Here is a 25035-nt window from a genome sequence, read left to right as displayed (position 1 = left end):
AATAATAACTATGAATAAAAACAGTTGATTCAAGGGATATAATGCAATAATAATGAAAATTTACATGAAGCAGCAGAGATATTGTATATTTGCGCACAACCATCCAGAATTCACTGAGTATTGCTGTTTTGTCTGTTATACAAGTGTGCTATGAAGTGTGTATGACTACAAACTTCAGTGTGCATGGGTGGTTTTACATACTAACAGTAGTGGGTTCAGGTAGTTTTCAGTACTAACTGCAGCGGTGGATTTGGGTTTGATTTTCAGGACCCACATAAAACTTCCTTTGTATCTAGGTTTATGCCCCACTTCTACCCAGAGTTCTACAAAAAGAACTGCTGTACTGAAGTGTAGGGCTCTAGTTAGCATAAATTAGACTACATAGTACTAGGATGGAGGGAAACAAACGGCAGAATAGAGAATAAAAAAATGTTTCAGATAAAGCATACAAATGTACACAAGCCTAGTGGACTTCCTGAAAGAGAGACCCCAGACAGTCCAGGTTGTAAACACCATGTCCAGTACCATCACTCTGAGTACTAGTGCCCCCCAGGGCTGTGTGCTTAATCCACTTCTGTTCACTCTGCTGACTCATGATTATACACCTGATTACAGCTCTAACACCATCTTTAAGTTTGCAGATGACACAATGTTGGTCAGTCTCATCAGCAAAGGAGATTAGGCAGCTTAAGAAAGTAGATAAAATGATTTGCAGACTGGTGCAAGTGCAAAAATCTTGTCTTTTAATGTGAACAAGATGAAAGAGGTTGATTGTTGATTTCAGAAAGTCTCTTGCTGTCCACACCTCACTGAACATCAAGGGATCCGTGGTAAAATTGGTCAAAAGCACCAGATTCTTTGGTGTGCACCTGGCAGCTGACCTTACTTGGTCGATTAACACCACCTCCACAGCCAAGAAGGTAGAGCCGTGTCTTCACTTCCTTCAGCAGCTGAAAAAGGCAAGACTACCTCCCACCCATTGTCCCCACATTCTACAGGGATGCATCATTGTTGGGTCCTTTCTGCCCTCCATTGAATACATTCTTCTAAGTGTTGTATTGGCAAGGTTTACAGCATTGTGAAGGACTGTTCCCACCTCTCCCGTGGTCTATTGTCCCATTTCCATCTGGCAGAAGGTATGGTAGTCTCTGAATCTGTACTGCCAGCTTCTGCAACAGCTTGTGCCTCTTGGCTATCTGGACTCTGAACTATGTTCTGTCCCCCTGCTCTCAGATCTACCCCTAGTACTGAATTTACATGCAGTTCATTTGTTACACTTGTTAAAGCTGTTGTTTTTTATTATTAGTTTTATTTTTATTATTTATTACTATCTATTTTGGATTATTACTATATATTCAGTTACCTATTATTTATTATTAATTATTTATCTATTATAGTACTGTATACTTCTTTACCTGTCTTGTACTTGTCCTGTGTTTATGTGTATGCACTGTGGTCCTGGGGAATGTTATTTCATGCCACTGTATGCTGCAATGCTCTGTACGGATGGTATGACAATAAAGCCACTTGACTTGACTTGGAGGATGAATGTGGGCAAAGAAAGATGACAGTCACTTGTGGTGTTATTTAAAGGTCAATTTGATAATGTAAGCTGGAAAGCTAAAGATATAACAGATGGCCAGCTTTAAAAAGGTCAGTATGGTAAGACGTTCAAACATGTATTGGATTAGATAAATAAAGTTAAGTTGCAAAAAGCTGGAGTCATGATAAAATAGACAAAAAAGCACTGAGTCAAAAATAACAAAGAAATTGATTTAATGACTGTGTGCTGTAGGACAAATTGGGCATTGCTTATTTTGCCAGGCTTTTAGTGGCACAATGAATCGCTGAACTGCTGCTTTGTTAATACTTTGGTTAGCTCTATACTTCATCTAATAACAAAGTTGTAAATCAAAGTTGAACTCACACCTCTAGAGAGACTCCTTCTGACAAAAAGGCACCTAAATGGACTTTCATTTTAGGCTTGTAACAGCAAACTGAAGTCTGGCTGATGTGATAGACAAAATAAGCACCTATAAGCAGGCACTGGATCCACAACTGGAAGTGACTTTGATCAAAACACCTGTGGTTACACCTTTCTTTTAAAAACTAGCTGCATTCATCTCTTCTTTTCTTTGAGGAGCTGAAAACTGAGAAATCACTTTCTTTGGCGTGTGAAAACAGCCACTCTCTGTGGACCTGGAAGCCTCTCTCCATAGAGCATTGGAGTTAGATGGACTAACTAGCACAAAGATCTACTGTGCCAAGCCAAGCTCTGTGCCAGGTTCTGAGCACAGGCTGAGTAGGTTGAAAAGCAGCATTACTTCAAGAAGGAAACTTCAGCCCCTATACCTTTGTGGTAGACAGAATAATATTTTTTCCCACAAGGTTGCAGAGGACACAGTAAAGAGCCTAACAGTGAATTGAGGAAAACATCACACTGCACCATGGACAAAGAAACATGTAGCCAATGAGACTTGGGCACTCCAGCACAAAAAGAGTTCGCCACTTGAACCTCGAACAGCAACAAACAACTTCACTTAGCCTCAGACTTCATTCTTGAAGGCTTGGTCTTGTAAAACTCTGTACCAAGATAAATTAGAACTCTAAGTAGCCAGTATATACAGTAGCTAGCCTCTTCTGTGTCTTATGTTTGTCTATTTTGTGTCTATTCTTCTATGTCAGTATATTTTCACTTGATATATTTCTATAATTCTTGTGTTTATCAAAAAAATTAATTATTTTGTTTAGGGATGGCAATTGATAAGATTTTCACGATTCCGATTCCATTTTCGATTCTGTTTAACAATTCGATTCTTTATCGATTCTCCTATCGATTCTTATTTTTAAAAAAGGAGAACACACAGGTCAATTAACTTAGAACTTTGTTTTATATCTTATCTTTGAACAAGATAGAAATTTAGGAGTAGCATGACCTTACAAACCCAACAGTGAGATCTTAAGAGATCCACAGCCTACGGCTCCTCGATGGGGTGCCACGGGGTCCCCAGAAAAAAATGTGTAAATGTAAAATAATAATAAAATAAATATTCTTCTGTAGCAATAACAAAGTATAACATAAATTATTCTGTGGCAATTACACAAGAATGTCCAGTAACATTTACACTCTCCTTTTTAAAAGTATATATGAGCTGAGCACTCAAAAATAAAACTACATCAGCCAGCAACAAATACAATCAACTCAAGTCCAATGGAACTGTGCACAGTGCAATTCTGCAACCATCAACTATTTTGACAGCTACATCCATGTTGGCCACATTATCAGCAGTGGCTGCCACAACCTTGTCTTTGATACCATACTCCTCCAAGATCTCATCAGTCTCCTCTGCTACAGCTGTCCCTGTCTGTGCCTGGTACACTGGTTTGGTTTTGAGGACTTTTTCTTGAGCCTGGCCATTCCTGACATAATGCAGCGTTACTGTGAGGTAATGATCTTGACTAAAACTTGCCCATCCATCTGCAGTGACGGCTGCCTTCAACACGTTTCAGCTCAGAAATGGAAATGGAAGAAACATCTGGTAAGAGGAGAACACGCAAATTTGACATTCCCTGACTTAGCCTACAATTAAACACATTCACTTACCGAAAATCGGGGGCATCTACTGTGGCAAATGGGTGCAAGCCTTTTACCACAAACTTAGTCACTGCTCGGTGACATTCGTCTATCCTGGCCTGTGTCATTTTACTTTTCCCCGCCTCTGTGAAAGGAGAAGCTACCGGTAGACTGCAGCGAAAACTGCCAGCATCTGAGACAGCCAGACTCTGTCTGTCTCTCTCGTCATGGTCATCTAAATGCAATGCACAGTAATAGCAGGTTTGCAATAAGGCAAATCGTGCTAACATAATATGCAATGTCAGTTGATTAGTTACCTGCCGTATTAACTGGAGAGGACCTGCAAACGTTACCGCTCCTGCTGGGTTGAGATTCACTAGTCCGGAGCGGATCAAAAACACAACATTCATTTAAGGTTATCGCGTGTTTTGTCTGCAAATGCTTTTGCATATTCGTAGTGTTTCCTCCCTTTGATGAAATATCTACTTTGCAAGTATTGCAAGTTGCCCTGTTGTCATCCTTTCTCGTAAAGTACAGTATAACCAAACTTTTGAGCATTTGTGCCGCTTAGGCGCCATGTTTCCTGCTGGGTAAATGACGCTACGCAACGCAGTGACGTCATTCGAGGCGACTGGAATTGATAGGGGAATCGTTTGCAAAAATGGCAAACAATTCCAAGGAACTGAAACAGTGGGAACCGGTTCTCAACAAGAACCGGTTTTCGATTCCCATCCCTAATTTTGTTCTTTAAAATGAGTGTGCTTCATTTACCTTGATATAAGAGTAACAACTGGAGACCACCGCCTACACAGAAAGGTAAGGAAAATAAAGTGGGTGCCTTAACAAATTATTTAATTCATTACTTGCAAAACTGATTATTAATTAACTGATAGGTTAACATCAAACTATTTTTTTTCACATGTGTACACCATTTCCTACATTTATTTGGTGTTCTTGGGTGGACATGAAACAGAGATCCTTCAGTCATTTCCTACAGTGTCAAGCAAGTGCCCTAAACTTGTTTAGATAATAAGGTGCATTCAATTGAAACAAGGCTAAGGTGATATCTAATTGGCTGCAACAGAAAACATGATGTAGGACAATCATGTAGGATCATTTTAGCTGGAAGACAGCTGGTGTGCTTAATAGGATAAAATCCACCATAAATCTGCTCCATAAAGTTTCAATTGGGCTATTCTTGGGAATATAACATTCAAAACCTTAGGGAAGACATGCAAGAATATGTTCGAACCCCTTTTCCCATCACACGTCTATTTTAAAGTAAAAGCAGATTTGAGTTCATCATCAAGTTCCGATTTAGATATGGCAATAAAGTAATATGGTTGGATAACAACAAATTAGAACTGTAGAGAATTCAAAACTAAATTTGATAGGTTTGTGTGTTGTCATGGAGGCATAGTTACATCACATGAAGACATGGTCACAAGGTCCAGAAAGTCAGTGTATAATATCACAGGAAGTGGTCTCCTGGTCTAGTTTTGTGTCCACTATATAAAGTAGGCCTGCAAAATATAAGCTTGTCTGCTCTTTAAAAGTTTTTTATTTTTTTAATTGGTCAGATTCCACTTCTTTCTCATCAGTTTTTATGTCACATTTTTCCATCTATGTTTGTGTTTCTGCATAACAATTTCTATGACTGTTTTAATGTCTTTTGCAGCTGTACTTAAATATTTTGCCTTTTTCCAGCATTGTGGCATTTGTTTTTGTTTGCTCTCTAGGTGATAGTTTATATTTAGCCATGGACTCACATCTCTTTTCATGGAGACTAGTAAGCAAAGGAATTCCTTTAAGATTCCAGAGTAAAGACTTTGTTGTTAGCTCCATGTTTCCATCTAGTGCTAGAGCCTGTCACAGCGTTTACACCACATATTGTTTTCGGAAATATTGACTACTCAGCAGTAAACAACATTCTAATATTTAATTTACTCATTTTACTTTTACTTGTTTCCTATTATGGAAAATTCTAACTATTAACAAAAATCTATTAATAACTGCTGAACTAGGAATAATCAAGGAAGTATGTTACTTTAGAAAATGAACCCTGTAATGTTAAAATCCTATTATTTAAAAAATTGGTATGAACAACAATAAAAACATTAAAATACATAACATAAAATGTTATTATCATTACAATTTAGTTTACATATAAAAAACAATGTAAGAAAATGTAACAAGTACAAAAATGAGATAAAGTTAATTGTTTCAACAGAATTGATGTAAACCAGTGGTGCCCTGATCATCCAGGTCTGCATACCTCAAGAACACAGTGGCATTAATTTTTGAAACCTGCCCACTTCATGATGTGGTTTCTGAAGCATCTCACAGTTTTTGCATAGGGCTTTATGGTTAGTGCAACATTCTTCCCCTACTTTATGATGCTAGTATTGGATTAATGTGAGACTTGTATTTCTACTTCATCCACACCCGACTGTAATAAAAATTGATTGGTTATTGTCTGAATAACTAGAATCTATAGAAGTGTATGATCAACAAATTGGTGGAATGAAACGTAAGTTAGCAGATATGATAATGGTATCAACTGAACAGTGAATGTTTCCTGTCCATTGAACTTACAACATGAAATGGTCAAGGTGGACTATATTAAGTAATTTAAATTGCAAAAAGAAATCAGAAAAGATAGTGAAACAGAAAATGCTAGTGTTATGATTAGTCTACAATGGTTAGGTACTTGGGTTATCCATGCAGTCTAAATAAGACCGTGTGGAGCCACTTTCTGACTCACAAGCCAAAGATTGAAGGTCAAATGCAATGCCACAAGTGCAACAGACAAGATGATTTTGAGTATTTGTATATTTTATTTTGATTATTTAAGTTCTGTACATAATAAACATATTACCTCTATTATTTTCGTTATTCTGATTCTGTTATGACTTTATGAATTTTGGTTGCCATTTCATTTATCGCAGTTGCCACCATTTTGTTGGGTTGTTTTGATTTGGAGCCATCTTCTTCATGATACAGCATCCCTATTGCTATCACACGACTGCATATGATACCATGTTATGACATCACTTCCTGGAAGTTTAAAAGGTAGCATAGTACACTTCCTGGAATCTAAGGTTCTGGATTCTAAACCAAAGATAACTCTCATGGTGTTAGTTGGCAGGTTATTAAAACTTAAAGCTTAGAATTTTTATATTTAGACCTTGAGTTTTGAGTGAAGTATTGGGCATTGTTCTTTTAATTTTGTTTTGCTTTCCATGGTATTTTTGACCTTTAAGCTTCACCCTGGTCCTTAAAACATTTTTTTTCTCTGCCCTTTTTGTTCTGAGGCAGAGCACATAAGCAGAATATACCAGGCATACCTATCCATGAAAACAGAAAGGGACTCTTGAGCATAACTTCAGTGGTGGGGAAGGATCTGGGAGTCATTTGGAATGATAGAAAGTACCAATTAGTTGTAGTTATACTCACCTTTATGTACAACACTGGATTTGTAAGCAAAGTTCTCAGTCACTAGCCCTCTACTGGGTGCAGTACAGTTGGAGTATTGTGTCTTTTTAGAGACATTTAATCTGTTGCTTGAAAGGTACCATCTATTTATTAACTCTGTGTCTTGCTGGGGGACTTCAAAAGTCACATGGAAATGATTGCAATACCTGGAGGTTACGGCTTGGATTAACGCATTCAGCCTGTTTCCTAAAACAATTCCAAAATAGGGAACATAACTTCTCCCACACATTACTTATTTTAACAACTGTTTAAATCAAAATTTATCAAATCAGTATTTCACAAATACAAGAACCTGAGCAGACTCACTTGTATCAACTGATTCATCCATGTATAGTGCAATTTTTTTAATATGCAAGACATGTTTAATCAACTGACCCTTAATGTCTTGTACCAGGCCAACAATGCATCCTGCAACCAAGTCACAAAAATGAGTTTTTTCAAGCTGGCAAGCAAACTTATCACCTTGCTTGACTTTACTCATTGCAACAACACCTGAATGAACAAGGTTGTCACCAACTGTGTGAGGATTTTTGCACTTGTTTATTAAATATGCAATTTGTGCCTAATCAGTGATTTTCCTTTCGTTAGTTATGATTTCCTGCTGACTGTGTAACTCCTTGTCCTAATGACAATAATTTAGTTGGATTTTTTATCATATGCTGTGCTTCTAAATGTTGGATATTTGGTTATAAGAGAATTCATGATTTTTATATCATAGCCATACGAACTCTACTCTCTTAGGCCCCTGACCTTAACCTGTGCATTAATCTGGTGGACGAGTGTGGCTGGGAGGGCCAATCTGCCTAATCTGAATTGGGATTGTCACTGGATTTTTGTGCTAGTCATGGATTGCTCATAATGAGAACCATATTTGAACATCTGGGGCCTCATGTATAAACGGTGCGTACGCACAGAAATGTTGCATAAGAACGTTTCCATGTTCAAATCACGATGTATAAAACCTACACTTGGCGTAAAGCCACGCACTTTTCCAAGGTACCTCATACCCTGTCGTACGCAAGTTCTCTGCTCGGTTTTGCAGACTGGCGGCACCCAGCGTCTGTTCCTGTGTGGTTACCCTTTCTTAGATTCACATCCACGACGGCAGCTTTATCAAATACACTGAAATTAACCGCATATCGTTCATAAATTTAATACATCTGATTGTAATTAACCTGTAACAATATAATGGTCCACAGAATGGTCAAACTATTCTAAATACCATAACTGCTTTAGCATTGTTACTCTCACTGCACCTTCTTCTTCTTCTGTCAGCTGCTCCCGTTAGTGGTTGCCACAGCGGATCATCTTTTTCCATATTACTCGCACTGCACCACTCGGAGTATTTATATCACTGTATCTGAGTGTGAATCACAGATCTACAGTGATTGGAAAGAGAATTATCGGTATACAGCATCAAGCACTCGCTGCCTCAGCCATTCTCTATTTGAGCTGCTCTCATCCGACCAACGCTTCACAGCCTTTCCTATTTGGACCTCGCGGTTCACAAACAGTTTCATCCCAAGAACTATACACGCACTCAATCAGTCCATCAAGTGCTCCTTGTAGAACTGTTTGTACTTGCAAGTTAAGTTAAGATGCTTGTAATTGTACTTATGATACAGTTATAATATTGCACAACCTGAGCCACTTTATAAAGCGCATATTTACATAGGATGACGATATAATTTTATGATGAAATGCAGCAAAATATGTTGATTATATTATACAGATAAAACTTTAACTTTAACTACACGGTGCCGCAGCGCTAGCGAGCTTGAGCTTTGTTCACGGTTTGTTCCTGCCTCGTGCTGTTTTCATGCTGTGGCTGGCACGACACTGGAAGGATAGATGGATAGAATAATTAAACATTACGAAGATATTTCGATGTTTCTTAAAAGTTTTGAAGAATCTGCGTTCTAAGCTTACAGATGGCTTAACGTCTATTACAGAGCTGATTGTGTGAAGATTGGGTATTTGGAGAAAGAAAAGTAAGGACAGGAATTGGGGGTTAGTACATTTGAAAAAGACAGTACTTCTGTAATAAGGCATTTCATTGAAGGTTGCGCATGGCACAGCAAGCATCTTGCTGTAAGACATGAACAATCACTGCACCACCGTGTTCCCATGTTTAATAACATGCTTTAACTCATATCATCATGAAAATGATATCACGTATACTTCTCAGTATTTTAATTACTCGGAGAGCTGTAATATTGTGAACGTAATGGATTCTGTGTCCAGTCGGATGAAGAGCACATAGTGATTCAGGCACATAGGGCACATATAAGATCAAATACACAACAAAGCATTTAACGTGCTACTTTAGTTATGATGGGATTTGAGAAACTAGTAAATTAAACGATTTTAAGATGAAGTTTATGATGTTCTGCTTTAATGACAAAATAAACTACGTGATTAAAGTGGAAATTTCGAGATTAAAGTTGACATTTCGTGTTTTTTTCACACTGTGTGCCTTTTTTTTCATTTGTACACTAATAAGCTTTCATATGACACTCAGACGTTGGGCTACGAGTCGCCTTTTCACGCCGACTTTGATATGTGACAACTTTTTTATTTCGGGCACTGTGCAACTTTGTGAACTTGAGCTTTCAAGTTTCTCCGACACGCTATGTTACTCGATCAACTTCCTTTTGTTGCTTACATAACAGTTTAAACCAACAAATAGTACGTTTTTCTTTGCCTCCATTTGGTATTTGCTGAAATTCTTCTATTTTTCCTTTTGCCATTGCCTTTTCACAGAACGCTGGGCTTAAGGGCTATTTATATTGATTTGCATATTCAAAGAGGCATAATTCTGGGAGGAGTTGGGGCGGGACAGCAAGCGCGTGCACGTGCGTTTATTTCCATGCTGAGCGGGATTTATGTAGCGGAAGAATGTGGAAGTTGGCAAATGCACAGATTCCTGCTTCTGGATTTTTCTGTGCATAAGCACATTTTGGCTTTTGTGCTTACGTCACGTTATAGTGCGAATTCTAAACACGGCATTATGCATGAGGCCCCTGGTTACTTGTGAGTACCTTGGGCCACAGTTCAGGGATACATTTTATAGTTATGTCATCCAATCTGATTCTGTACACTTGGGAAAAGAGTGTTTTTGATCACTACTTAGTGATGAGCTGACAGGGATTTATGGAACATTCACCTAATAGACCTGGAAGATACAAATGGACAGTAAGGGTGCACCAAAAACATTTCGTGCAATGCTTCTGTTCAGAATGATTTTATCTCCCACTTCAGAAAGAGCTCCCATTTAAGGAAATTCTGGGATGTAGAGTCTAAATAGATCATGCTTAAGATTTCAGTAGCAGAAGCAGATGCAAGATTTAGGCAGCATCCAATTGTTAATTTGAATAAAGATAGCTGTGGTGTTGATTACAGCGAAGCGCTATGTGGGGGTTGAATTTGGTGAGCTGTGGAGACCTCAAAGAGGTTCTGGCACAGAAAGAGTAAATGGAATGTTGCTCCAACTTTTCTCAGCAAAGGTGGGAAAATAAGGAGTTAACGTAGGGACATTGCTGAAAAGTGGAAAGAGCTCTTTGGGGAACTCATAAACCCAATTCATATACCCACTTTAGAGGAGGCAGTGGCAGATGTATTGGTTTTGATTAAGGCCATTTCTGTAATTAAAGTTGTTGCGGTTGTTGCAGTGGTTAAAGAATACTGTAGTGGACAAAGACAGAGGAGTGGATAAAATATGACCTGAAATGCTGAAATCACTAGGTGTTGTGGAGGATGTCAATATTGTATATTAGGTATGAACAGTATTTGGTACTGACTGAGGTAACTGTCTACATTTTAAGTAGTTGTAGAAGAGAGTATGTTTCAGTTACAAAGGAATCTCACTTCTCATTCTCCATGAAAAAACCCACGGAATCTCTGAATAAAGAGGAGCAATGTAGATTCCATTCTGGCAGTGAAAGGGTATAGAAACACTTTATCCTTACACAAGTATTTTTGAGTGAGCAGCTGTACCGGTGGAACTTCACTACTCCAATGTGGTTAAGTCAGAGCTAAGTCTGTGGATAAAGCTGTTGATTTACTAGCCATTTTACTTCACCATCCTCACCTACAGTCATGAGTTATGGGTAGATTGCTGCTGCTGGACTCACTCCTCAGATCAGGATAAGAAGCTCCGCAATACAAGAGGACCTCAAAGTAGAATTGCTGCTTCTTGGGATCAAGAGTAGCCATGGGTGTGTAGCTAGGATGCCTCCTGATTGCCTTCCTAAAGAAATATAAAAGGCACTGTGCACAAAGACAAGATCTAGGAACAAACCTGGTACATATTGGAGAGATTATGTCACTCAACTGTCTTGGGTATGTTTGGGTGTTCACCAGGAAGGACTGGAGGAGGCTGCTTGGGATACAGAAGCCCAGTCAGCATATCCCAGCATGTTGCTAAGCAGATCCACAACAGAAAAAAGTGAAAAGAAAATGATGGATTTTCATTTGAAAATTAGAGCCTTGTACACATCAGGTCTCACAAAATATGCTCTTTCATTTACAGCATAGCTTAAACAATTTTGGTTTGTTCTCCAGGCCACGGAGGCCTTACTCATTTTGTACCATCTTTACATATTAATATTTCTTGGCTGAGTCAACTTTTAATAAGTTCAGGGTGAAATAAAATGACAAGCAGCTCTATTGTGTTGTAGATAATAATTCCGCCCACACCTATCAAATGATGGATAAATGCTGCCATAAAATAAGGAGGGTGGAATCCTTTTACCTTTCATTGTCTTTCCTGTATTAAAACAAATGTATGCTTTTTGATTCTCAGGCATCGATGACAGAGTAGAATACACAGTATGGTGATCTTATTCCTTATGAGTTTATTAAGTAGTTGATAATGGCAACCTTCTTTTAATTGTGTAATGTGGTTTTCAGTATTTGTCTGTGTCAGCGTGACCTTTGGGTATCTGGGTTTTAATTCATTTACAAGCAACTTTCGTTTAACAGCATAATCAAGAAATAAATAAAACACCCTTTGACAGAAGGGCAGGGTGTGAGATCTTAGCAAGAGAAAAACATTCTAATTTAAAGTAGCTGTAACCCATGAAACTTATTTTTCACCTTCAAAATTGGCACAGCTTTGCAACAAAGACATTTTTAGTCCTGTAATACAATAAAGAGTGCAACTTATAATATATGTGTTTCCAAATAAATGCTTTATTTAAATTATTCATTAACATGCAATGTCGCTTTACCTTTATTTGGGTAAATACTTCTTATTATCACATTTGCTGTTCTAGTTTTTATATAAACACATGACAGACACATATGTTCCTCAGGTTTTTAATGTTTTTAATGTGTAATTATATATATATATATATATATATATATATATATATATATATATATATATATATATATATATATATACTGCATATTATATATACAGTATATTATTCCTATAAAGATAGCACTTGGCTCAGTCATTAATGTTTAGACGTTTTCATTGTTAATGTCTTTTATAATGGTACACTTTTCATCATGACATATTAAATATTTTAATGTATTTAAAAATAATACAATAAAGGATTTTTAGATAAATAGCCCCAAATTATATTTCAAAGTTCCCTATCAGTATTTGTAAAAGTGAGTGGAATTCAGGTCAATATATCAGTAACTAAACTATGGAATATTTAGAACTAAATTTTATAACACCCATTATTTATGGCATTTTTAGTTCAGCACTCATTATGCGCATATTCCTTCTGCATGTCATGATAGTCACAACCATATAAAATTTGACAAAACAAACTGTGAAGGTTTCAAACCTTATCTTTACAACCGTATGATTTTTTTCTCAGATTGGGAAATAAACACTGTAGAATGTATTATGTCTAGTCAAATGCTTCGGTGAACAGTATGCTTGAATGTGCAAAATTCTCCAATGTCTTATTATGGAAAGGAGCAAAGGCGAAAAAAAAGAATCTGCCAAATGTTATGCTAGCTATTATCATTTTACTTTTTTTTATAGTTTTACTTTATCATTGGAGTTCTAAATAATCAATTAAAAACATCATAACACTTCAAAAAAATGAATTGATGCTTCATAAGGTTTGTAAGCCAAACAAATTTTGTAAGTATAAACCTTTAAAAATAAAGTACAGTAAGTGAGTCAAGATGAGTGCAAATATTACAGAATAGGCCATACTAATCTTAATATTTAGTTAATCAGTACCCAAATTCTTCATTTTTATGACAGAATTGGTCATAATATTTACCTTAAACTTTCTTTGATTATAAGCAAATCATCTGATCAAAAATGACAAAATAGAGTACCTTTCATAATCAAAAACAGATTTTTCACTCAGTTAATGAAGTCAACTTTTTTGACTGCACTATTTGAAATATGGGAATCTCATTATACTGTGCACACATTAGAGATGGCACGATGCCACTTATTACTTTCTGATAACGATACAGATATTTAAATGTTGAGTAGCTACTGAACCAGATCCTCATCTGATTGTTTTTCTCTTTCACAATTACTTCTTCGTTTTCTTTTGGCTGCTTCCATTAGGGGTTGCCACAGCGGATCATCTTTTTCCATCTCTTCCTATCCTCTTGCATCTTTCTCTGTTACACCCATCACCTGCATATCCTCTTTCACTACATCCATAAACCTTCTCTTAGGCCCTCCTCTTTTACTTTTGCCTGGCAGCTCTATCCTTAGCCTCCTATTCCCAGTATATCCAGCATCTCTCGTCTGCACATGTCCAAACCAATGAAATCTTACCCCTCTGACTTTGTCTCCCAACTGTCCAACCTGAACTAACCCTCTAATGTAAACATTTCTAATCCTGTCCATCCTTGTCACACCCAGTCCAGTCCAAATCTTAGCATCTTTAACTCTGCTACCTCCAGCTCTGTCTCCTGCTTTCTGGGCAGTGCCACCGTCTAAAACCCATATAACATAGCTGGTCTCACTACCGTCCTGTAGACCTTCCCTTTCACTCTTGCTGATTCCCATTTGTCACAAATTACCTAACCCTAACCTGCTGCACATCTTTCCAAGCATGTTCTCTCTCTAGCCAATCAGTACACTGGTCCTTTTCTCCCTCCTTAGAGTCCAACCTCTCATACAATTCATTATGTGCCTTTTCTTTAGCCTTTGCCACCTCTCTCTTCACCTTTCGCCTTATCTCCTTGTAGGCTACTCTTGTCTATTTTCTGCATCTCTCTGACTATCCCACTTCTTCTTTGCCATCCTTTTCCTCTGTATATTCTCCTGTATTTCCCTATTCCACCACCAGGTTTCCTTTTCCTTCTTCCTCTGTCCAGTTGTCACGCCAAGCACCCTTCTTGTTGTCACTCTTACTACTTCTGCTGTAGTTCTCAGCTGTCTGGTAATTCTTCACTGCCACCCAGAGCCTGTCTTACCTCCTCCCTAAACTCAGCTTTGCAGTCTTCCTTTTTCAACTTACACCAATTGATCCTTGGCTCTGCTGTCACTTTCCTCCTCTTCTTGATCTCCAACATCATCCTACTGACCACCACTCTATGCTACCTAACTATACTTTCCCCTGCTACCACTTTGTAGTCTTCAACCTCCTTCAGATTGACTCTTCTGCATAGGATATAATCTACCTGTGTGCATCGTATGTCACCCTATGCTCCTCCCTTTTCTTAAAATATGTATTCACCACAGCCATAACCATCCTTTTCACAAAATCCACTATAATCTGACCTTCTTCAAATCTGCTACCAATTACCACTTTCTGTTCCTTGGGTACAATGTCCATCACTTCATCCAACTCATTCCAGAAATCTTCTTTCTTATCCATTGCACACCCAACTTGTGGGGCATATGTACTAACAACATTCATCATCACACCTCCAATTTCCAGCTTCACAATCATTACTCTGTCTGACACTTTTCACCTCCAAAACACATCTTGGCATATTGTTCCTTCAGAATAACCCCTACCTCATTTCTCCTTAAATCCACACCATGATAGAACAATTTGAATCCACCTTCGATCCACCTGGCCTTACTTCCCTTCAACTTAGTCTCTTGCACGCACAATATATCAGTCTTCCTTCTCTCCAAAATATCGGCTAACTCTCTCCCATTACCAGTTATACTGCCAACATTCAAAGTTCCTACCCTCAATTCCACTCGGTTTACCTTCCTCCTCTCCTCCTCCCTCCGTACATATCTCCCTCCTCTTTTTCTCCTTCTTCAGCCAACAGTAGCCCAATTTCTGCCAGCACCCTGTTGCCTAACAGTACCGGTGGCGGCTATTGTTAACCCGGGCCTTGACCGATCCGGTAAGGAAATTTGTATTATTGTCTGCATATTGATCTGGCCAAATTTTACACTGGATGCCCTTCCTGACGTAACCCTCCCCATTTATCCGGGCTTGGAACTGGCATGAAGAAACACACTGGTTTGTGCATCCCTTGTGGCAAGATTTTCTCTTTCACTATTACTAAACTCTAATTAATCTATTTGTATCAATTCATTTAATTAATGGTGGTGATCTAAAAGTAGCAGCTCAGTCTGTTCAAATAAACAGTTTGACTTTAAATAAAGCTATTTCAATTCTAGTATAATATCAAAACATTAAAAAAATCATAAAAGTGTAATAAACTCCCCAAAACCGTCTGACATTTTATAACATTGAATAAGAAATAAACAAAGTTACTTTCCTAATTAATTAACCATTGTCACGCATGTGCGTTGGAGGATCTCCTCATGAGCTCGATTAAGGTATGTGATAACCCACCAGGACAAGAGGTGGTGCTGTTGCTAACATTTTTGTTTTTCTTTTATCTTTATTTTATTGGTATTATTTGAAGAAAATAACATTCCATACAATCATATCAAATTTAACAAACAATAATTCAACCCTTGCCCTAGAGAAAGAGAAGATAGACAACAAGAGCAAATCTATAAAAAAAAAAAAGAATACAATATGTCAATACTTATTCTATTCTATTTTTAAAAGTTTTGAACAGATCCTCTAACATACATTTATCTATACATTTTCCTTCTCTCCCCACAATACCAAGAAACCACCCAGTGATGACACTTAGCCCTGCCCCTTATAGTTAACCAGCTATAAGATCCCGGTCTGCTTGGAAGGAGGCATCTTTTGCGACCAGATCAACCTGCTGGATTGAGCTCCTGAACAAACCCTGAACCTGTGGCTAAAGCCAAACCTTTTGCTCAGTTAAAAGCCTGAGGACGAGAAGCTTAGATGCCAAGTGGCATTTTTTGTTAAACCATTCAGTTAAATTAAACAAGATGACCCGGTTGGTGTGCCAGTTTTCATTTTTGAGACCTGCATTCCTGCCCCTGGCCACACCATTTACAAATGAAATGTAAACCAACAATTTGAGGCTGCACTCAGTGAAGAGTGCTATAAAGAAATTAACTGAAGTGAGAAAAGACATTTGTGTGTAACTCTTTAATTTATTGGCTTAGCTGTCTCACCTTTAACATCTTTAAAAACAAAAATCACTACTTATTTGCTTAACTTTTACAGATCCCTCTGTCTACTCACTTTATTATGAGGGCCAAATGTTTTTTAGAAGAAAAAAGTAGTATGTCAGTAGCTGTCAGTCTATTCCTTCTTTCATCAGTTGTTTTAAAGGCAGTGCAGAAGTGCCTCTCACTCTACTCCATATTAGAAGTGTCATATTAGCCAAAAACTGACGCTCAAGCATTCATGTTAAAAATATAATTATGTTTAAATGTAAAGTTAAAAGTGCTATATGTGTGTTTGTACTTTACATTTTTTGTGTTTATTGTATTATTAACATTTTACATTTTTTCTTAGGGTGCTTTCATAAAGTATGAAATACAGTGATACTTCATACTACCTGTACTGCACATGAGAAACCCAGAGGAAATCACTTGTAACTTCTCAAACACATTAAATACAGTCATTAATATTTTTTTTTCTTTTTGCTACTAAAGGGCAAAATACCTAGTGTTACTGCCCATCTCTCTTTCATATAAATTGAGTCACTTCTGAACCTATGCGTTTCTGCTTGCTGTGATGTATGCTTAGCAATTCTGGTATAAAGCAGCAGCAGCAAGTCAGGAATCTCAGGTTCAAAAGTGAACCAGGAGGAGATCTGGAGCAGAAATATTTAAAAATCAGTTATTAGGTGTGTGTTGAAGTAACTTAAGTCACTTTGAATAGACCAACTATTTAAAAATGTTGCAAATGGCTAATAGTGGAAGTTTACTCAGACTATTTAAAGTGGACAAGGACCTTATATTGTTCTTTTTATGATCCAATCTAAACCTCTCCAGAAATTAATTTTTTCTAGAGCCAAATATTTTTAGTGAGCAATATCAGAGCTTATAAAAATTACAAAATTATAGAGGAGTTTTTCTTATGTACCATGTAATCATTTTAGGTAAGGAGCAAAAGTAAGTATCGCTAAGGAAAAACAATATTTTATCAGGGATTTCCACTGTGCAGCTAAGGGTGCTGTTGGGTCCACTTTCTCTTTAAATGTACTATTGCTGTACACATCTGGACATAATATTATGGCAAAACCTCTTTTGTCGATGTATCTAATACCTACATTAATAACCAGTTTCAGCTGTAATCAATTGTGATTTTACAGCACCATTTGATGCAAGCAGTACCTCATAAACTGGTGACAACATTCACAGTTACCTCCTGAAAAACCTCAGAGTGTTTGGGATTGATAGACTGACAATGACTAAGAAGGTGGTTATTGTCAAATATTTTCAAGCTAAAATTGTTTCTGCCTTGTACATATACTAAATGTGATCCTGTCAGGTGTGTTTGCCCCCACTGTGATTGAAAAATTACTGGAAATAGCTTGGATCCTAGCTGATTTAAACTTCATATTTCAAACATGCAGGGAAAATTAGAAAAGTCATTCAAACTATCTGTTGAGATCAGATGGAACTGAAATTACAAGATGCTGAATTTGTTTTTGAAACAACATGAAGAAATTGCATTTGTCTTGCATGGGACCAACCGATAAGACACGATTGGATGCATCACCATTGCTATAGTTAAATCCCTCAAATCATTCCTTAAACACTTGAAGGAGGCAATGGAGCACTTCTCCCAGTGCAAAATTAACCTCACAGAGCAAGGAAGGAGAAATGTTGGTGTACTGCAGGAATTGGTGCCCATAGTGACCTATTTAATAATGCTTATTCCATTCGCTACTATCTCAGTTTTCTCTTCCTTACTTATAGTTTTTCTTTTATTTACAAGTCTAATCATTGTTAAGAACATTTCTCTTTCATCTGCTTTGCATGGTTATCCTTTTAACTCCCTTTATTGTATTTTATAACTCAGTTTATTCTCCCGTCCTATTCATTTAATTTTGGCACAGAGACCTCTCTCCTTCTTCCACTTCTTCTCCCTAAGTGACCATATTTCATAATATAAATCTGTTCCTGAAGTTCTAAATATAAGTAAATGTAATTAAATTTTCTTCACAGATTTCATCCTGCTCCCCTTAATTGCCATCTAAAGGGACTTGAACCTGATCATCTTTGACACTTTCTGTCCACTGGATGTTCCATCTGGGGAATCCATTCCCAGGAATTTGGGAATCCCGCATGTCATTCCCGGGAATCCCGGGCTCCTGGGGATGACACGGGCATCTCACATGTGAACGGTTTTAGAACGACCAACACTTATTTTTAATAAAGCTACTGCAATATGTTGACACCAATAAAAGACTAACCTTACCTACAAGCAGTTCATGCAGTCATATAAGTACAAGTATCTTTAGTTGCGGTAATCAGAGTGTAGAAAGCACAATGTGTCCAGCGTGTGGTTGTCCAGGCGAGAGCGCACCTTCATGCAGAGTATGCCAGCCGCTGAGAAAGCACGCTCTGCCTCCACTGAAGTTGGCGGCACAATCATCAGATACTGATACATTTGTTCTAAACAATGCCCGCGCTTGCCGTTGCTCTGAAACACCGCCATTTCAGCTTTTACTGATGCATCCAGTTTCTTGTCATCATTCTGTGATGGCAAGTTTCTTGGCACAGATAATATGGATGCAACAGACTGTGGCATCGCAATTTCAAGTTGCTGTTCAAAGTTGTTGTCTGATGAAGTGCAAGCTGCAGCAATGGCGCCACCTTAATTATTTAACTATAACTCTGTTATTTCTAGATTGATTTTTGCACTTTTACACGCTATATATGTGAGCTTGGCCGTTCCCATTTTCCAGGGAATTAATGCAGTTTAATTCCTGGGAATGAAAAATGTCCGGTAATCGGGAGCCCGGGTATGGATTCCCCAGTTCCATCCACTTTTCTCCATATTTTGTTGTCTTTCCTTTGATTTTTCCCTTTGGACATATTGTATCTCTCTTCTTGTACTCCTTCCTTTCTGTTGATATTCCCCTACTACAGGGGTTCCCAAACTTTTATGAACCGAGACCCATTATAAAAACTGGTAAGTTTTTACATGAAAATAAGAATAAAAGGAAGAAAGTAAAAATAGAATTAAATTTATATATTTATTGAAAGTACATTCATCTTTAACAACAATTATTATATGTATTCCAAATATTTATTTATTTGAAATTGAAACATAATAAGTTATATGTGAAGAATGAGCTTGTTGTCTATTTTTGTTGATAACATCTTTGACATCTATCTTATGTCACACACGTGAGACTAGGAAGGAGCTGATTGGACCAAGTGGAGGTAATTACCCGCCAGGCCAGGGGATGGCGGGGTGCACTAAACCTACCTCTGTTATCTCTACAGGCCAAATACAGGAAAACCTGCCTGATATAACATCACTTCCAGCTTCGGCACCCAGACTGATGTCACTTCCGGTTCAACAACAACAACAACAACATTTATTTATATAGCACATTTTCATACAAAAAGTAGCTCAAAGTGCTTTACATAATGAAGAAAAGAAGAATAAAAGACAAATAAGAAATTAAAATAAGACAACCTTAGTTAACATAAAAAGGAGTAAGGTCCGATGGCCAGGGTGGACAGAAAAAACAAAAAAAAAACTCCAGAAGGCTGGAGAAAAAAAATAAAATCTGTAGGGGTTCCAGGCCACGAGACCGCCCAGTCCCCTTTGGGCATTCTACCTAACATAAATGAAATAGTCCTCTTTGTAGTTAGGGTTCTCACGGAGTCACTTTATGCTGATGGTTATACAGACTTCTGGCTTTTAATCCATCCATCATTGTTGGAACATCATGGTGCTTTGGGTAGATGGTGGTGGCACAAGCCACCACCAATAGGACACCGGAAAAGGAAACAGAAGAGAGAGTAGGGGTTAGTACAAATTTTGAATGAATAGTTATTATAATGAATTGGATATACAGAGTGTCAGGATTAAATTACAGTGAAGTTATGAGAAGGCCATGTTAAAGTAATGTGTTTTCAGCAGTTTTTTAAAGTGCTCCACTGTATTAGCCTGGCGAATTCCTACTGGCAGGCTATTCCAGATTTTAGGTGCATAACAGCAGAAGGCCGCCTCACCACTTCTTTTAAGTTTTGATCTTGGAATTCTAAGGAGACACTCAGTTGAGGATCTGAGGTTGCGATTTGGAATATAAGGTGTCAGACATTCCGATATATAAGACGGGGCGAGATTATTTAAAGCTTTATAAACCATAAGCAGAATTTTAAAGTCAATTCTGAATGACACAGGTAACCAGTGTAGTGACATCAAAACTGGAGAAATGTGTTCGGATTTTCTTTTCCTGGTAAGGATTCTAGCAGCTGCATTCTGCACTAACTGCAAACGATTGATGTCTTTTTTGGGTAGTCCTGAGAGGAGTGCATTACAGTAATCTAGCCGACTAAAGACAAACGCATGAACTAATTTCTCTGCATCTTTCGATGATATAAGAGGTCTAACTTTTGCTATGTTCCTTAGGTGAAAAAATGCTGTCCTAGTGATTTTATTAATATGCGATTTAAAATTCAGATTACAATCAACGGTTACCCCTAAGCTTTTTACCTCCGATTTGACTTTTAATCCTAATGCATCCAGTTTATTTCTAATAGCCTCATTGTATCCATTATTGCCAATCACTAAGATTTCGGTTTTTTCTTTATTTAATTTGAGAAAGTTACTGTTCATCCATTCTGAGATACAGGTTAGACATTGTGTTAGCGAATCAAGAGATTTGGGGTCATCAGGTGCTATTGATAAATACAGCTGTGTGTCATCAGCATAGCTGTGGTAGCTCACGTTATGTCCCGAGATAATCTGACCTAATGGAAGCATGTAGATTGAGAAGAGCAGCGGACCCAGGATAGAGCCTTGTGGAACACCATATAGAATATCATGTGTCTTTGAGTTATAATTACCACAACTAACAAAGAATTTTCTCCCTGCCAGGTAGGATTCAAACCAGTTTAAGACACTGCCAGAGAGGCCCACCCATTGACTAAGGCGATTCTTAAGAATATTATGATCAATAGTGTCAAATGCGGCACTCAAATCTAAGAGGATGAGAACAGATAAATGGCCTCTGTCTGCATTTACCCGCAAGTCATTTACTACTTTAACGAGTGCAGTTTCTGTGCTGTGATTTGTTCTAAAACCTGACTGAAATTTATCAAGAATAGCATGTTTATTGAGGTGCTCATTTAACTGCATAATGACTGCCTTCTCTAGAATTTTACTTAAGAAAGGCAGGTTAGAGATGGGTCTATAATTTTCAAGAGCAGAGGGGTCGAGATTATTTTTCTTAAGTAGGGGTTTAATTACCGCAGTCTTAAGACAGTCTGGGAAGACCCCCGTATCTAATGACGAATTTACTATGTCAAGAACATTATCAATAAGCACACCCGATACTTCTTTGAAAAAATTTGTTGGTATTGGGTCAAGGGCACAGGTGGATGGTTTCATTTGAGAAATTATTTTATGTAAATCAGGTAAATCTATCCTAGTGAAAGACTCTAATTTATTTATTATGGAGTACTGGGGTTTCGGGGGATCCTTAGTGTTGGGGAGATATACTATGTTATTTCTAATATCATTAATTTTTTGATTGAAAAATACAGCGATAGCCTCACAGGTTTTACTGGAAGTACTTAGGAGGCATTCCTTTGAGTTACCTGGGTTTAACAGATGATCAATTGTCGAAAATAAGACTCTGGGATTACTAGCATTGTTATTTATAATCTTAGAGAAATAGCAGCGCCTCTCAAGACGGACTGTGTTATTGTATTCTGTTATTTTAACTTTTAATATCTCATAGTCAATAGTTAGTTTAGTCTTCCTCCATTTACGCTCAGCTCTACGGCATGTTCTCTTTAAATCAGACACTCTTTGGGTCTTCCAAGGTATAACAATGCTAGAAGATTTTTTAACTGTCTTTTCAGGTGCAACTATGTCAACAGCAGCCCTCACTTTAGTATTAAATCTTTCCACCTTACTATTTACATTCTCCTCGCTATTATAGTTGGCACTATAAACGGACTGATTGGTTAGAATGTTTGTAAGTTTTAAAGTTGCTGATGAGTCAAAGAAGCGTTTTTTAACAATATGCTTCTCATGAGTGTTTTCTATCATTATTTCTATATTAAAAAGTAGAAGAAAATGGTCTGATAGACCCGTATCAATGACCTGCTTTATATCAACTTTTAGTCCTTCAGGCCAGATGACATCACATCCAGTTCATAGCTTACAAAACCTTTTCCAAAACCTCATCAGTTCAGTCTTGGAACTCAAACCAAGCAGATCATTCCTGTTTTCAATACCCTTTTGCAGCCAGGGACAATAAACGGGTGCATTTTTTGAACCACCAACCAAAACCTATAATAATTTTTACCTATAACAAAAGTACTTTCTAATGCAGTATCTTCAGACAAGTCAATTAATTCCACATCCACCTTTGTTGATATACTGGTAACTAAATCACGTCAAAATGGATATATAGTCCATGTGTATTGCTAAAAATGTTTCATTTTTTCATTGAAATAAAAATCTAAATTTTCATTCAATCTGTCCAAATGTTCAATTATTACAGAAATTAAGTCGTCATGTGGTGTTGCTTCATTTTCAATGACAAAAGTTTGGGATGTCTCGAAGCAGTCATATTTACAATCTTGAATATTCTTTTTCCACAAGAGAAGTTTTTTTGTGGAAGCTCTGATTTTATTATGTACTGCAAATATATCAGTTCTGTTCTTTCCTTGTAAGTGTAAATTTAATTTGTTCAATTTTGAAAATATATGTGCTAAATAAGTAATCAGGAGTATATATTTCACATTGCGCAAAGCTGTTGTATACTCATCTTGTTTATATTCATCTAGAAACATTGCATCTTCTTCGCGGAGTTCAACAAGTCTTGTCAGGACTTTGCCTCTCAATAGCCATTGGACTTCTGTAAGCAGTTTTTGAAATAAAAGTGATCATAATGGTTTGCTCTTGAAGAAATTGACAATTTTTATGGCAGTGGTCAAACCAGTATTGAGACTTTTCAATATATTTTTGGATACTAATGCTTCTCTATGAATAGTACATTGAGTCCATGTTGCATTTGGACAGTTTTGAAGAATGCATATTTCAGCACCACCGTTTATTCATATTATATGTATATATTCCACCATAATTTTCCCAGTCTCCAATTTTATGTAAGTGTGAAGAGTTTCAAAAATTGTTTCACCAGTCTCACGAATGATTGGTTCACAAAATAATACATCTTCATGAAGCTCATTGTCCCATATAAAATGAATGAAAACTATTAGCTTGAACAAACCTTGCATATCTGTTGTGTCATCCAGTTCTAAAGAAAAAATTCATTTTGCCTTAATTCTATGGATAAGCTGATTTTCTACCCACTCTGACATTTCATTGATACTAAGACCAACAGTGTTATTGGAAAGTGGAATCGATTCAATTCTTTTAGGCTCTTGTCCCCAAACATAACTCCAACAGCGTCTTTTATTGCTAGAAGTACTAATGACTCCCCAATAGTGTGCGGCTAGCCAGATTGTGCAATTCACAAACTTATGAGATATGAGAAAAGCATAGCCTTTTCATTAATGCTGGTGAAATAGGAAAGTATGTTTTTTGAAGTATTTAATTCTTTTAATTTGATTTTAAAATAATTTTAAATCGGGGTACTTTGTCTCAAAATGTCAAAGTAATTTCTTAAGTTGCATACTTTCATTAGCAAGAATTTCTCAGCAAATACCACACAGTGGACGTGGATCATCTTCTTTTCCATTTTCATGTAAATCCACATTTTAGATACTCAGAATCATATTTTCTTATTACTTTTCTTCATTTTGATGATTGGAAACTTGAGGGATTCTCATCAAAGTTTCTTTGATTATCTGATTTGTCTGCATCAGATCCTTCTTTTTCCTTTTCATTTTCAGTAACTTGAGTTTTCACTGGATTCTTTTTCAACCACTTATCCATTGCTGCAATAAGCATTAAAAAAATTCTTTTAATTTATTGTATGAAACACTAATTACTAATTTATTAAAATACATTTTTTAAAATTATTTTTTCAATTATAAAAACTCTTATTAACAATTTGTAACAATATGATAATGTGCAATTGTATCATTTGCTACACAACGCAGTACTGAGTACTCAGTACGTACATAGGTCAGGGAATCTTCTCTATCTACCAAATAAACAAAGTGCGCTGAGCTATGAATAAACACGACAATGTTGTGGTTCCTACAACATTATCATTCTTACGATGCGATTTTCGATTAACTAAATATTAAAATTTTAGGCGACCCACCTTATTTCAGCTTGTGACTGACTCGAAGTAACTACTAAATAGTTTCTTAATACTAGACTTCCTGAAGCCTACGAAAAAACTCGTAATCCCGGCCCACTTTAAATTCCTTCACACCTCTACCATCAGCGTTTTTTGTTTTGTAAATGCATCGATCAGCACAAGCAGCCTGATGTCCCATCCCCCGCCCGTGACTGCTGTCAGACTGGACAAAGGCAGGACCGTAG

At 37.1% G+C, this 25035-nt stretch overlaps 1 pseudogene; it reads right to left on the bottom strand.

Annotated features, from left to right (window-relative positions):
• The window catches only part of LOC127527978 (zinc finger BED domain-containing protein 5-like), a 29277-nt pseudogene extending 4800 nt beyond the window's left edge, over positions 1-24477 (bottom strand).
• Between the last annotated feature and the right edge of the window lie 558 nt (positions 24478-25035).

This window comes from Erpetoichthys calabaricus, chromosome 1, assembly GCF_900747795.2.
Source record: "Erpetoichthys calabaricus chromosome 1, fErpCal1.3, whole genome shotgun sequence".
NCBI classification, from domain to species: Eukaryota; Metazoa; Chordata; class Cladistia; order Polypteriformes; family Polypteridae; genus Erpetoichthys; species Erpetoichthys calabaricus.
Note: the sequence above shows the minus strand (reverse complement) of the source record. Positions and strands in the feature narration are given on the sequence as shown.